Source organism: Ammospiza nelsoni, chromosome 2, assembly GCF_027579445.1.
Source record: "Ammospiza nelsoni isolate bAmmNel1 chromosome 2, bAmmNel1.pri, whole genome shotgun sequence".
NCBI classification, from domain to species: Eukaryota; Metazoa; Chordata; class Aves; order Passeriformes; family Passerellidae; genus Ammospiza; species Ammospiza nelsoni.
Genome location: NC_080634.1, coordinates 83,639,810 through 83,652,070, shown reverse-complemented (window position 1 = coordinate 83,652,070; position 12,261 = coordinate 83,639,810). Strand labels below are relative to the sequence as shown.

Below are 12,261 nucleotides of genomic sequence, written 5' to 3'. Positions count from 1 at the left end.
TTGGTAGGGGACTTAGTGGCGTGCATCCTGATTTACACAAATTTTCTGGAATAGAACACCTTCTCTCCTGGAGACTGTGTTCTTGAACTCAAAATTATTTCTTTTAATCTGCAGAAGTCTGTCAGACTGGAAGAGGTTTCATGCCATCACATTTTAGCATATTGCAAATAATGATTTACACAACTGAAAAAACCCCATTTTATTCACCAATTTTTCATTATGCTGTAAAAACAATGATCACAATGGTGCCATTAGCCCAGTTACACTGGAAAACCTTGAGAATAATGCCTGTGAGGGAGAAGACTGAAAACATCCTCTTCTTTTTCCTAAAGAATGAAGGGTATATTGATTCAGTTTTTCTAAAATAAAACTGCCAAATTTTACAAAACATAAGCTTCTCCACCAAGATGCTAATCTGTATCTAATACATGTATAAAGTTAAATATGGTGTGAGAGGCAGTAGAGGTTACTGCAGATCTCTGGTTCACTGCTTTAAGGGAGAGAAACCTAGCACAAATCTAATTTTAAAAGGAAATTGCTGAAAGAATGGATGTAATAGAATGGATATAATTGAACAAGGTATTTAAAAATCCTATGCTTAGATGGATAATAAGCACTTCAAAATTATATCTGGCCACTGAGAAATGTGCACTTACTCCAGAGCAACTACTGTTCTTTAATAGTTACTAGCCAGAGCACTTAATATCTGACAATTTGATTTTTAGTATTAAGGTGACTTTGGTTTGAATATATCTAATGCCAAATGATTTAACAGAATTTTTTTTATAATAAAACTGTGTATTTCAGACTTGAAAGAAGTCAAATACTAGACTTTTCCTGAGCTGTATTAGAATAATCAGCTTTTGAGGATGATGAAGGAAATACCTTAATACCCCAACAGTATGGCTGAAAAGCAAATATTGATACTTTCTGGAAAGCAGGATACAAAATGAAAGACAAAATAGATTTCCATTGCACCGTGTCTGAAATATTTTTACAAGCCTGACAGGGCTGATTTGCTGTTAAAAGCACAAATGGAAAGTCATCACATAAAGCACAAAAGACAGTTCATTTACTTTGCTGAGAAGACCAGCATTCGACATAACATGAGAAGAAAAGATGTTAAATGGTTAAAAGAAATCCATGGTGCATTGGGTCCAGGTTAAGAAGCAAGCTCGTGTCTGTTGACCTGAACTGGTGCTTGAGGGTGACTCAGCCAGTGCTTGAGAGGTGACTAGATCAAACATGGTAGAATAAACCAAGATTTCAAAGAGACACAAAGAGCAGTGACCCCTCAGAGCTACTGCTGCTGGATTCAGTGGCAAAACTCCCACTGACAGAAGGATTGGCATTTGCAGGACAAGTTTGTAACAAAAGAACCCACCTTTTGCATAATTAGGACAGACATTTGCTGTGTAGGAGAAGTTTGACTTGCTAGTAAAATTGTTGCAGAGGGATTTGAATTCACTGGCTGAAAAAAAAAGATAAATGTATTAAGTTGTTTTGCATGCTGTGACAGATTAAGGGTAATCTTTTGAAAAGCTTCTACATCTTATTTCCAGGAGAGTCACCGAGGTGTTTAAAGGGGCTTTGGATCAGTGCCTCAGTTAACTGGTGTCTGATTTTCCCTGTCAGTTGCTCCAACAGAGAGTCGTATGGCAGCCTGCAAGCTGTCTTGCTGCTTCTTGAGGAATCACTTTCTGACTCACATCATAGCAGCTCTGCATAATAGGGGAGGATTGCAGTCTGCATTTGAGGGGCTAAGCTGTGGCATTTGTGCCGCTGGTGTGTGCAAGTGGCATTGAATCAGCGTGGTCTACAACAGGTCCTCTTGGGGCACTTGAGATAGCAGTGTTGGGAAGCACTGAAGCTGGAGCTGCTGCTTCTGAAATGCTACAGCCCTATTCCATGAAATGCTGCAGACATGGGGCTAACAGTGAAGTCATTGCACTGCTCTTTCTCTGTTCTTTGTCATTCTTACAGTTCCTCTCTTGTTGGCATGTTCAGGCATCTTAGAGAAATGCAAAGATTTTCTACAAGGATAACTTATGCCACAAACAGAGCAGTTCATTGCAGTTAAAGCAGTTGCTCACAGGAAAACACACCAAAAAAAAAGCTGGGAATCACTAAGTGTTAGGCTAAGCACTTACATGCTCATCACCCTGATGAATGTGTCAACCTAAGAGCTGCTGCTGTCTGGACCAGTGTTTGCCATTCCCTAAAGCACCGGAGAGATGTCACTCTCTCCAGCGATAACACTCATGATGGTATGCTCAACCTTGGACTCCTGTCTGGTTCTACACCACACTAATCCTATTCCTGTCTATGTTTGTGTTTTCCCTGCTAAATCCTTGAGTTATAGATGATACCACCTAAGCAAGCTCAACCTTGTCTGTAATTTTGGCCTTTCTTATCTCTGCACAGTCATTCTCACAGCTTTTTCTCAGCAGAACAAAGCAGGGAGCAGGGGAAAGCTTGCTGTGGGACCTACAGAAACTAGAGCATAAACCTTACTGCAGAGAAAATGAAGAGTGTTACACTCGAATAAGTCCATTAAAAAATTGACATTCCTAATTTTTTCTCCTTCTTCTGCACTGTTTATGCATTGTGCTGCATTATTGGAATCTTTTTAGTGTTAGCCCTTATTTTGACAGTTGTCCTCAGATGACAAATTCTTGTTTCTGTTACTTTGTAAAAGTATACCAAAGGTTTTCAACACACCTTTGAAATGAGCAGACAGTAGCTTCCTTACCCCATATTCTAAGCATTCTTTCCAATCTTATTCCTCCCTGAAACATTCTCCCAAGGTCATACCTACACTGTTTGCCTATAGCTTTCTGAGTGCTTATACTTCTGGCTCAGTCTGAGCATAATTCAAACAGCACCACCAATCCTATCTAAAAAATCCTTTCTTGGTTCTAAAGTTCACCCCAATTTACTAGAGGCCAGCTGATTTGTGGTAACTCACATGGGTAGTGTGATGTGATTCATATTAGCACAGCTGCCAGTGAAAGAGGAGAAATCAACCTATAGCAGTGAAAAGTGGCTGACCTAAGCCACATTTGCATTAGGGGTTAAAAATACATACCTGAACTGTTGCTGGAGATTCACCATTGCATTTAATTTTTTTAATCCAGACTAGTTTTTTAACGTGCTTATGCTTTTAGCTGCTTATCAGCCTCTGTGTTGGATGGCACTATCCAAAGCTTCAGCTGTACTCTAGAAAAGGGTCATAATTCCTTGCACAGTTTTCATGCATGAAGAGCAGCCATCTTCATCAACATTTTAGTCTATCTAAGCCTAACCTATCAGCCTTAGTTATCAGTACTAGTAGTACTTATGCAAATAGGGAGATTGAATTAAAGAGGTAATGGCTTCTGAGATTTATATACAATTTACTGTACGCAGAATCAGTAAAATCAGATCTGTATAAAGCACATATTAATGTACTTGCTGTTATGCACATTGTCAAAATTCTTTCTTGAAGATAGATTTTCTGAAGTAGTCTTTGCATTGGGGATGAAAATGTGATAAGAAAGGCCTGGTAAAAAGAAGAGTACAAGGGTGCAAAAGAATTCTTTATACTTGTTGAAAGGAAAGGAATAAACTAAAATAAGAAGAATACCACTGATGCTTCTTATGACAGGCAATCAGCCAGAGAGGCTGAGTCCATATGAAACTTGTAGGTGCCTCAGGAATTGAGCCAGTGCAATTCTCTACAGGTCAGCAGGGATAATAAGAAAATCTGTCAAACTTGAGGGAAGAGTCAACTTTCTAGACCACAAATCTGATCTGAGCAGAGTTGAGAGACAAAGAGTTCAAAAGGTTAATGCTGCTATGCTTATTTAAGTGAACGTTAACAGTGTTGTGAGAAAACAGATGGAGAAGAACTGGGGGAATTATTTGACTGGTTAGATTTGTGAAACAGTGAGCAGAACGACAGACATCTTAGGCAACAGAAGCTTGCAACAGTGAAAGTGTAAGCTGAGGTCTTCTTTCTCTTTTGCTTCCAAGTAGTTCGGATTAATGGCCTTCCAATCATCACAATTATGTGCTCCTATTTAAGAAATCAGTGGGGAAACATCTGGGTTTTACATAACATTCACCATCATGTCTTTCATCAGATAAATTAATAGCTTTGTTTTGCAGTGGCTGTAGAAAGAGACAAAAACATTGGAGCACAATGGCACTTACCATTTTTCTGTCAAGATGGAGCCACTATTAGGGATGCTACTATCAGAGATGATCAATGTGAAGCAGACATTTACTGGGAGTCTGTTCGAACACAATACAAGGGAACAAATACCAAGGTGGGGCCATTTTGTGGATAGATTACAACCTATTGCTCATGACCTGCCTTTATTACATCCCTTTCTTTCCATTTGAAGAGAAGAGAAACCCAAATAACAGCGGGTTCTGTTGCTCTGATGACAGCTTGAGAAAAAGTAATAAGGAATTCCTACAGCTATAAAAACAGAGTGAGGAAAGGGTGCCAAGTTACCCTTGGAGCTGTCACTCTTTGCAAGGCTCTTTTCTTTTCATTTACTTTTGTATAATACTTTATGGCTAAGCAGCTATTTTTACAGCCAGATGAGGACATAACTCATCCTTTGAGGAGTCTTGGAGAACTGGCAAAGAATTTCTGGTAAAACTTCAGATGGCAAGCCTTATTTCTCATCTGCTTAGATACTGTATGTCTTGATATTTCAGGCATCTGAAATTATGGATTACCTCATGTTTATTGGATCTGCTCTTTGGGCTTGAGCTATGTTCATTTTGAACAAACAGTGAATCCCAAAAACTATTTTTACATTATTTTTTAAATAATAATTTGTCTTTCAAAAGTAAGGCAAAACCTGAATGCAGCTACCTCAAAATATGTGAATTGGTTCTGAAAGCACTACCATTTCATATTCTTAATTCCTTTACATCCTATTTTAACTTTTTGTTTTCTTTTCCATAATGCAGAAAAAGCCAGAACTGGATGAATATTGAACAACAGTATTCATGAACATTCACAGGAATTTGAAATGGCTGTTTGATCTCTCCATATCAAGGCCCCTTGTTATCTGCTGCTCCTGCGGTTTCAGACAGAAAGTTTTTTGTTCCTGAGGAGGTTTGAGGAATGGCTGATTTGTGTGAATACCCGTATTTGCATGCGAACGAGGCTACTCCTTTACAAACAAGAGCGTTCATTATTCCTCTGTTTAAAAGGATACACTAACCCAATTAGTGAGCTGGAAGAATATCCCGTGACTTAGAGAACCAATAACATGCTCCAGCTAGGAGGCAGTGAATACTTAAACTGTGCAGGATCTGAACCCTCATGTTGGCATTTCCCAAACCTTTGAAAGTTGAACCCTCTCTTTAGGAAAAGAGGAACAATTGCACTCTTCACCCCTCCCATGGTGTTATTAAAAGCATACCGAAGAGAACAGAGGCTCAGAGAAATCTCTATGGATCTGTGTGTTCAGATGCTTCCCCTCCTTCCTAAACATGCTTTGAACAGTGTAGAAAGGAACTTAATGTTGATGCTTAAAACCAAATAAGTTAACTCCTCTCGAAGCAGAGTGCCATCACGCCTTTACAGCCCCAGGCTTTCTGCAGACTCAGGCAGGTATCAGAAACACCCAAGCAACATTTACAGCACAGCCCATGAAAGAGAATGTGAAGGACTGAGACTGCTCGCTCACAAATTTCCTCGTGTTCTGATTGCAGTCAAATGTGGACCACCTTTATTGATGCTGACAAAGGTTAGAGTCTACTGCCCTAACTTGTGCAAATTCTAATTTCAGACAGGAGGTACATTAAAAAAAGGCTCAGAGGAATCAACAGGATCAAGAGGCATTTCACATTTTGGAGATCAGACTTAAAGCCTATTCACAAAGGATTCTCAAAGAGAAAAAGGTTGTATTTGCCATCAGTATTACTGAGGATGAATAATCCATCCAGCTGTGCTAAGTAGCATCAGGGAAAAAAAAAAAAAAAGAGTTCTTAAGTTATTTCTGGCTAAGTTATACTACATACAAAGAGGTTTATATGATTTAGGTGAGATCTGGAAAAGTACCCAAACTTTTGAATTCAAGTTTCCACACCTCTGGGTTCAGGGTAAAAGGGAAGATTTACAGAGCCTGGCACAAAATTAAAAAAGCCTACATAATAATCATCAGTACTCCCAGCCCTTTCCACAGCTGTTATTTACCTCCACCTCCTCTTATTTTCTTTCTTTTTTTTTTTTTTTTTTTTACTCTAGAGGTTTCTTTTTCTTTTTTTCCCCCTCCTCCAGTCTAACCCCTAGGATATTTAATAATTTTTCTAAATTATCCTCTTTTTATCTCTGCTTCTTTAATAACTGTTACTTCTTTACCCCACACTGTTCACTTTATCTTATCATGTGGCTTCTTACACCTACTCTGCAAATGCATTTTCAGGGCTCTTTGCAGCTCTGCCCGAGCACCTCATCTTTCATCACCCACCTCTTTGTTCCTCTTTATAGTGTTTCCTCTTCATACATTGTTGCTGCAGCTGAAACTATGACATTTCCACACTGTTCCCCGGGCCTAGGAAAAAAGCAAACATAAACCAGTTGCATTCCAGGAGATGATGTTGGCATGAGAATGCATGCAGGCACTGTATTAAAGCACTGGTAAAACAAGACCCCCATGTTAGCTATAGAAATACAACACATAGGTCTCATTCAAGATAGGATTACTTTCTGTCTCTGAAACTTGAACTTTTTATTTTTTGGGATTGAATTCTATCTTTGACCTGTATTTGTTCCAGGTTTAAATCAGAAAAACTTGATGTATCTTTTACTTAAATGACAAAATGTACTATCTTAACAGAGTGAAAATTTCAAAGGCGGTGCTAGAAAATTTTCCTTACTTTAGAAGCTACCTACCAAATCTTCAGGTGACTGAGGACTAGCCGTAAGGCAGACACACACAGCTCAGAGAAAGAGAAGATGTATCTCTGAAGTTCTTTAATAGAGGAGAAAAAAACAAGGAAGTTCCATATATGCTTTTCAGGGTGCTGTGTTGCTGGGATCTGTGATGCTGTTCCCAGAAGGCCATTCTGACTTGCTTTTTCCCTCAGCCCATGAAATGATGACTCAGCTGTTCTGAAGCATCCTTGATTGCTTGCAGTCACATGACTTACCTTGGAAGTTAAGCTTAGATACCCTTCTTAGGACAAACAGAGAAGTATTGCTATTAGGAAGCAAATAATCTGATCTTATTTCCTCTTCCTTGTGTTCTCTTATCTTCTCCCTTTTTTCCAAAACTAGGCAGAGCTTATAAGCACAATGTATTGGTTTTAAATTACTTACACTGTTTGCATGTATTCCAGAATTCCTTCTTTGTTTACCTAGTTTCAGGTTCTCTGCTGAAATAACATACCTGCATAATTTTCAGGTCAGGCTTGTCTTTAGCTCCACAAAATGCCTTTCAAATGGCTTTAGTTAATAAACTCTAATGATAAATAATGTAGTGCATGAAGTACTTAGATATCTAGCTTTTCATGGTGTCCCTGTATTTTTCAATCTTTTTAAATGAAGTGAGGGGTTTAAGATTTATAAGCTAACCACAATGAGTCATTCAGTTGTTAAAGAAAATAGTTCTCAGACCTCCTGTGCTCTTCTAGCTTCATTTGTTCAATTTGCTTTCTCAAAAGCACACGAAAGATTCTTCTTGTTGGATGAGCCCATCTCTCTGAGTTGAAGTGGGACCAAGATGGGAGTGTTGGCCAGTTTCTCTCTGGCCCTTTAAAGTCACCACACAAAAAGAAAAAGCTTGTTCTACATCACTTTCTGAACTTTGAAAAAATGCTTAAAATCTCTCCTTCTCACCGTTGGTGAGAATGAGGTTGCTTGAGGACTTCAGTCAGCCCAAACATTGTATTTAAGAAAAAAATGTTTATACTTCTGTCTCCTTCCTCTCCAAGGTCTTCTGGAAGTTTTGGAAAAGTTACCATATCTTCTTTTGAAAGTCTGTCCCAGCATATTGGAAGACATTTGCACATGTCATTTATACCTGCCTTCTGTGAAGCCCCAGAACTGCAGGGCGAAAAAGCAGGAGGGGGTTGCCATGTTAAGACTGTTTCCCTCTTTTCTGTAAATGTTTATGTAAATTTCTGTGTAAGCTATTTCATCTATTGAATGGAGAAGGCTGTGTGTTGCCACTGTAAAATTCCATTACCAGCTAAGGAGAAGGATTCTGAGATGCCTTTCCCCAACTTCCAGCCTTTTTGTATCTGGTCTGTGCTTCTGCCAGCTACAGTGCAGATCTGTGTCTGTCTCTTTTGCACACCCAAAGTTCCAATATTTCAGGTTGAGAGGAATATTTCCTCCCTCAGCATCTGCACTCCCATAATAAAGTGGTGCTTGTAAAGCAAATGGAAGTTTTTGGATGAGGGTGAATTGCATTCCCCTTCTAAAGAGAATGAAGATGCGCAAGAAACAGAATCATAGCTGCAATGAATTAGGAAGTTGTACTATTTTGCTTTTTTTTAAAAAAATGGTCAAGATAGCAACAACAATTCCCCAAATACTAGCTTAATTGAAATCTTCAGGTCAGCTTTAAATCAAGCAAACATCAGCTTATGGAGTTCAGAAATCCCCAACCACTAGTTTGGTTTATACAAACCTTGATGTTCCAATTCCTTCACTGGAAATACACCCAAAATTATTAGCTCCCAGCTCTCTCTTTTATAATCTTATAGAGATTCACAGTTGTCCTGGTTTTGGATGGGAGAGAGATGATTTTCCTCTTAATTGCTGGTAGAGCCCTGTGTTTTAGATTTAGGATGAGTATAATGTTGATAACACTGGGATGTTTTAGCTGTTGTTGAGCAGTGCTTGCGTAGCATCAAGGCCTTTCCTGCCTCTCACTCTGTCACCAGTATATAGGCTAGAGGTGCACAAGGAGCTGGAAAGGGACACAACAGAGACAGCTGACCCCAGTGGATCACAGGGAATCCCATACCTTGTGGCATCATGATGAACAACAAAACTAGGTGGGACTGGCTGAGAGGCTGTGGCCCAGTACTTGGATACTGGCTGGGCATTGGTCAGGGCATGGTGAGCAATTGCATTGTGCATCACTTGTTCTACTTCTGTAATCATTATTATTATTATTATTATTATTATTATTTCCCCTTCCCTTCTGTCCCATTAAGCTGTCTTTATCTCAACCCATGAGTTTTACTTTTTTTCTGATTCTCTTCCCCATCGCAGTGGGCTCAGTGAGTGAACAGCCCTGCAGTGTTTAGCTGCCTCCTGGGTTGAACCACAGCAGGTATCTAAGAGCAAATCCTAGTATTTCTTTTGAAACAGCCCTTTTCACTTCATTTCAGTTCACTTACAGCAGAACTGGGCACTGCTCCTGACTGAAACCTTGGGGCATTTCCGAAACACTAATAAGTAACTTAATTAACAACAATGAACATTCTCTGAAAATTCAGAACTGAAGCAGAATGCTAATTTCAATAAAAGAAATTAGATATTTTATTCCTATTGCACTCAATGAAACACTAGCTTTGCTGGTACTATATTAATAGCAAAACTACTGTTGATGCAAATGTAGACAGGACTTTACCCGTATTTCTAATACAGCATGTTTTCAAATGTTAGTTTAATTTGGGCAAAAATAATCTAGAAGTTAGAGCTGTCATTAATAACTGGAAGGTGACCCAAATATATGTGGAAGCCTTACTGAGGTGCTTGGAAAGTTGGCATTGATGACTTGGTCCAGGTTGATTACATTTTGATCCATGTCCTTAACCCCAAATAAGTACCTTTTGCACAACTGTAACAACAAGAGCTTAAAGCAATTTACAGCAACAGCAAAAGACTCCACTGGGGAACAGCATGATATCTAACTGCTTTCTGCCTCCATTCCCACAGGGCCAACTTGAAATGCCTTGGGGGAAGGACAAGCTATTCTGGCTATGCCAGCTGTTCTCTGTAGCATCATTATTCAGTGACACAAATAAGAGTAGTTCTGAAAATGCTCTAACTTGCACAAGGATTTGATGTGTATGTTGGAGCTTTCAAGAGCAGAAAAGTGGGGGATTGAGGGGGACTGGTGGAAAAATTGTCATTCTAAGGGTCAATGAGTGCTTCTCTGACTCAACAGGAGTCTAGTCTTTAATGTAACACTGAAAATTAGATGAAGAATTTTATTTCCACTCCCTTGTATCAATCATTCTTGTTTCCTGTGCAAACACAGACATTTTTGTCATTAGGCTAAAAATAAAACCTTTTGAGAACTCAAGCAACTGGTCTGTCTAGTTCTTTTCATGCAATGTTTTTTCTGGTAGTAGCAAAAACAGGATGTGCTGACCATTTCTTAGTGTAATAATCTGGTCTAGTCACTGATATAAACAACTTGCCCTTGGACTTTATAATTTATTCACAGCAGGCCTAATCCAAGATACCTTAAGTAACAAAAATATTGATAAATAATTTGCAGTTATAGGCACTCTCCTGTGTTAAGTGTAATAATATCACAAATAGTGTCCTGTGGAGAAAGGTGTCTTTCATAGAGCTGACTAAGGAAATATTTTTATCACTTTGTTGCCTTTCCAAATAAATTCCACTTAAAAGCCTGAGCATGGTTATAGTGCTTACTCCAGTTCATGAGCCTAGGGGGCTGAAGTGTTGTGCAAAAGGCATGTCCACGTTTGGGGTAACTAAATCCTTCCTTGCAAATTGTTTGTGCTAGTAACCATGATGTATGCATACAAAGGAGAATTAAAAGAGTTTGTGTGAGGTGCAGGGTCTACTGTCATTTCCCTCATCCCTTCCTTATTTCCTCTTTATTCACCAAACTCTCATCAAGTCTTTCATTGTCCTCCTCCCCTGCTGATTCAAGGAAGTGTTTTTGAATGGTGCTCTCTGAGTTAATTTTAGGGTGTAGGTCTGAATGCTCCATGTTTCTGTTTCCATCCTGATCAGGAAATACAAAACTGCAGTTTGTATTCATGCTCAGGTTTGCAAAGAACCATTTCCCCAGCACTTATTTTAAAACTTGTTCTTCTGGGAGGAAAAAACCCTTCCAGTTTGAAATCAAGCCAAATTAGTTTCCCCTTCCTGAAACATTTCTTGTGTTTCCATAACAAAAAATGCTGCAAGTCAGGAAAACATTAATCTATGTGCGGACCTATACAGGTGCTCATGTTTTTCTGAGACAAATAAGGAGATTGGAAGAAAAGTTTCTGAATCTTATCTCGTACACATTAGATTCACAAAGCAAATTTTAGTTCTTCTGGAAAGCTTTTCCCTGAATTATAGGAATATATGTTTAAAGTGACTCATTACTATAATGAGTTATAGTAGAGAGTGTGGCTGTAAAGAACTGCTGCTTTACTCAGCTACTCCAGCCATACTGTGGGCTGAGTACTCACTGCATTTTTAAGGGTTGTGCCTTTTATATATTATACACAGGGAGTTGTAGTTAGACTATTTAAAACAGAAACTGATGTCTGTGGGGAGACTGGATATGAGACAATGTTTTATGCTGCACAAGCCTAAGCCTTGTTAAAAATTTCTTTTTCACATGCATTACTTCCGTGCTAATGCATTAACAAACTGTGGTGAAATATTCATCATTTATGAATAAACATTACAAATAGTCCCACAAAATATATAAGGAAAGACTGAAATTGCAGCTGGAGTAGGGGTTTGCCACTAGCCAATGCAGATATGGGTTAAGAGGGATCTTGTCAAAGCTGCAGCCCTGGGAGCCCATGTTGGGATGCATGAGTGAACATCTGTAAAGTGCCTGGCTAGTGCCAGAGCATCTGATGCCTGTAATTTTAACATGTTGGGGAAGAAAAACCTGAATACAACTTTAGTCTGGGGGTGAAAGACGGTAGCTTTGATTCTTTGCACTCACACCAGCTCCATGACTGTTATTTTCTGGGATATGCTAACTTCAATGGAGTTGTCTGAGCACAATACTTGTGGAAAACCAGGTCTGGTGCTCCCATGAGAGCTGGAATAGATGACTGACTTTCCATAGCTTATACCTCTTGAGGGAACAATTTACAGAATATGGGATATGGGAGATTTATTTGAAAACCATATGGAAACATTTATGTGTTGTTTTCATGGTCTAGGATTAATGTAACAAAATATGATACTCCATATTTGTTGGCAGGATGGTGTTGAAGTGGAGGGTTCACCTTTCTATGGATTCATTCAAAAGTGTTTGGATTTTTTTCCTCCAAGCATTTACAATATAAATGGACTCTCACAAAGCT

At 38.9% G+C, this 12,261-nt stretch overlaps 2 long non-coding RNA genes across 2 annotated transcripts in view; one reads left to right on the top strand and one right to left on the bottom strand.

Annotated features, from left to right (window-relative positions):
• The window catches only part of LOC132070254 (uncharacterized), a 1,108,023-nt gene that overhangs the window by 814,928 nt on the left and 280,834 nt on the right, over nucleotides 1-12,261 (top strand). The gene's annotated exons all lie outside the window — the stretch shown is intronic.
• Nucleotides 185-7,053, bottom strand: LOC132070325 (uncharacterized). The gene is made up of 4 exons (XR_009417947.1): nucleotides 6,902-7,053; nucleotides 6,477-6,560; nucleotides 1,385-1,471; nucleotides 185-326 (listed from the first exon to the last, which is right to left on the bottom strand). It is a non-coding gene; the product is annotated as an uncharacterized LOC132070325 (long non-coding RNA).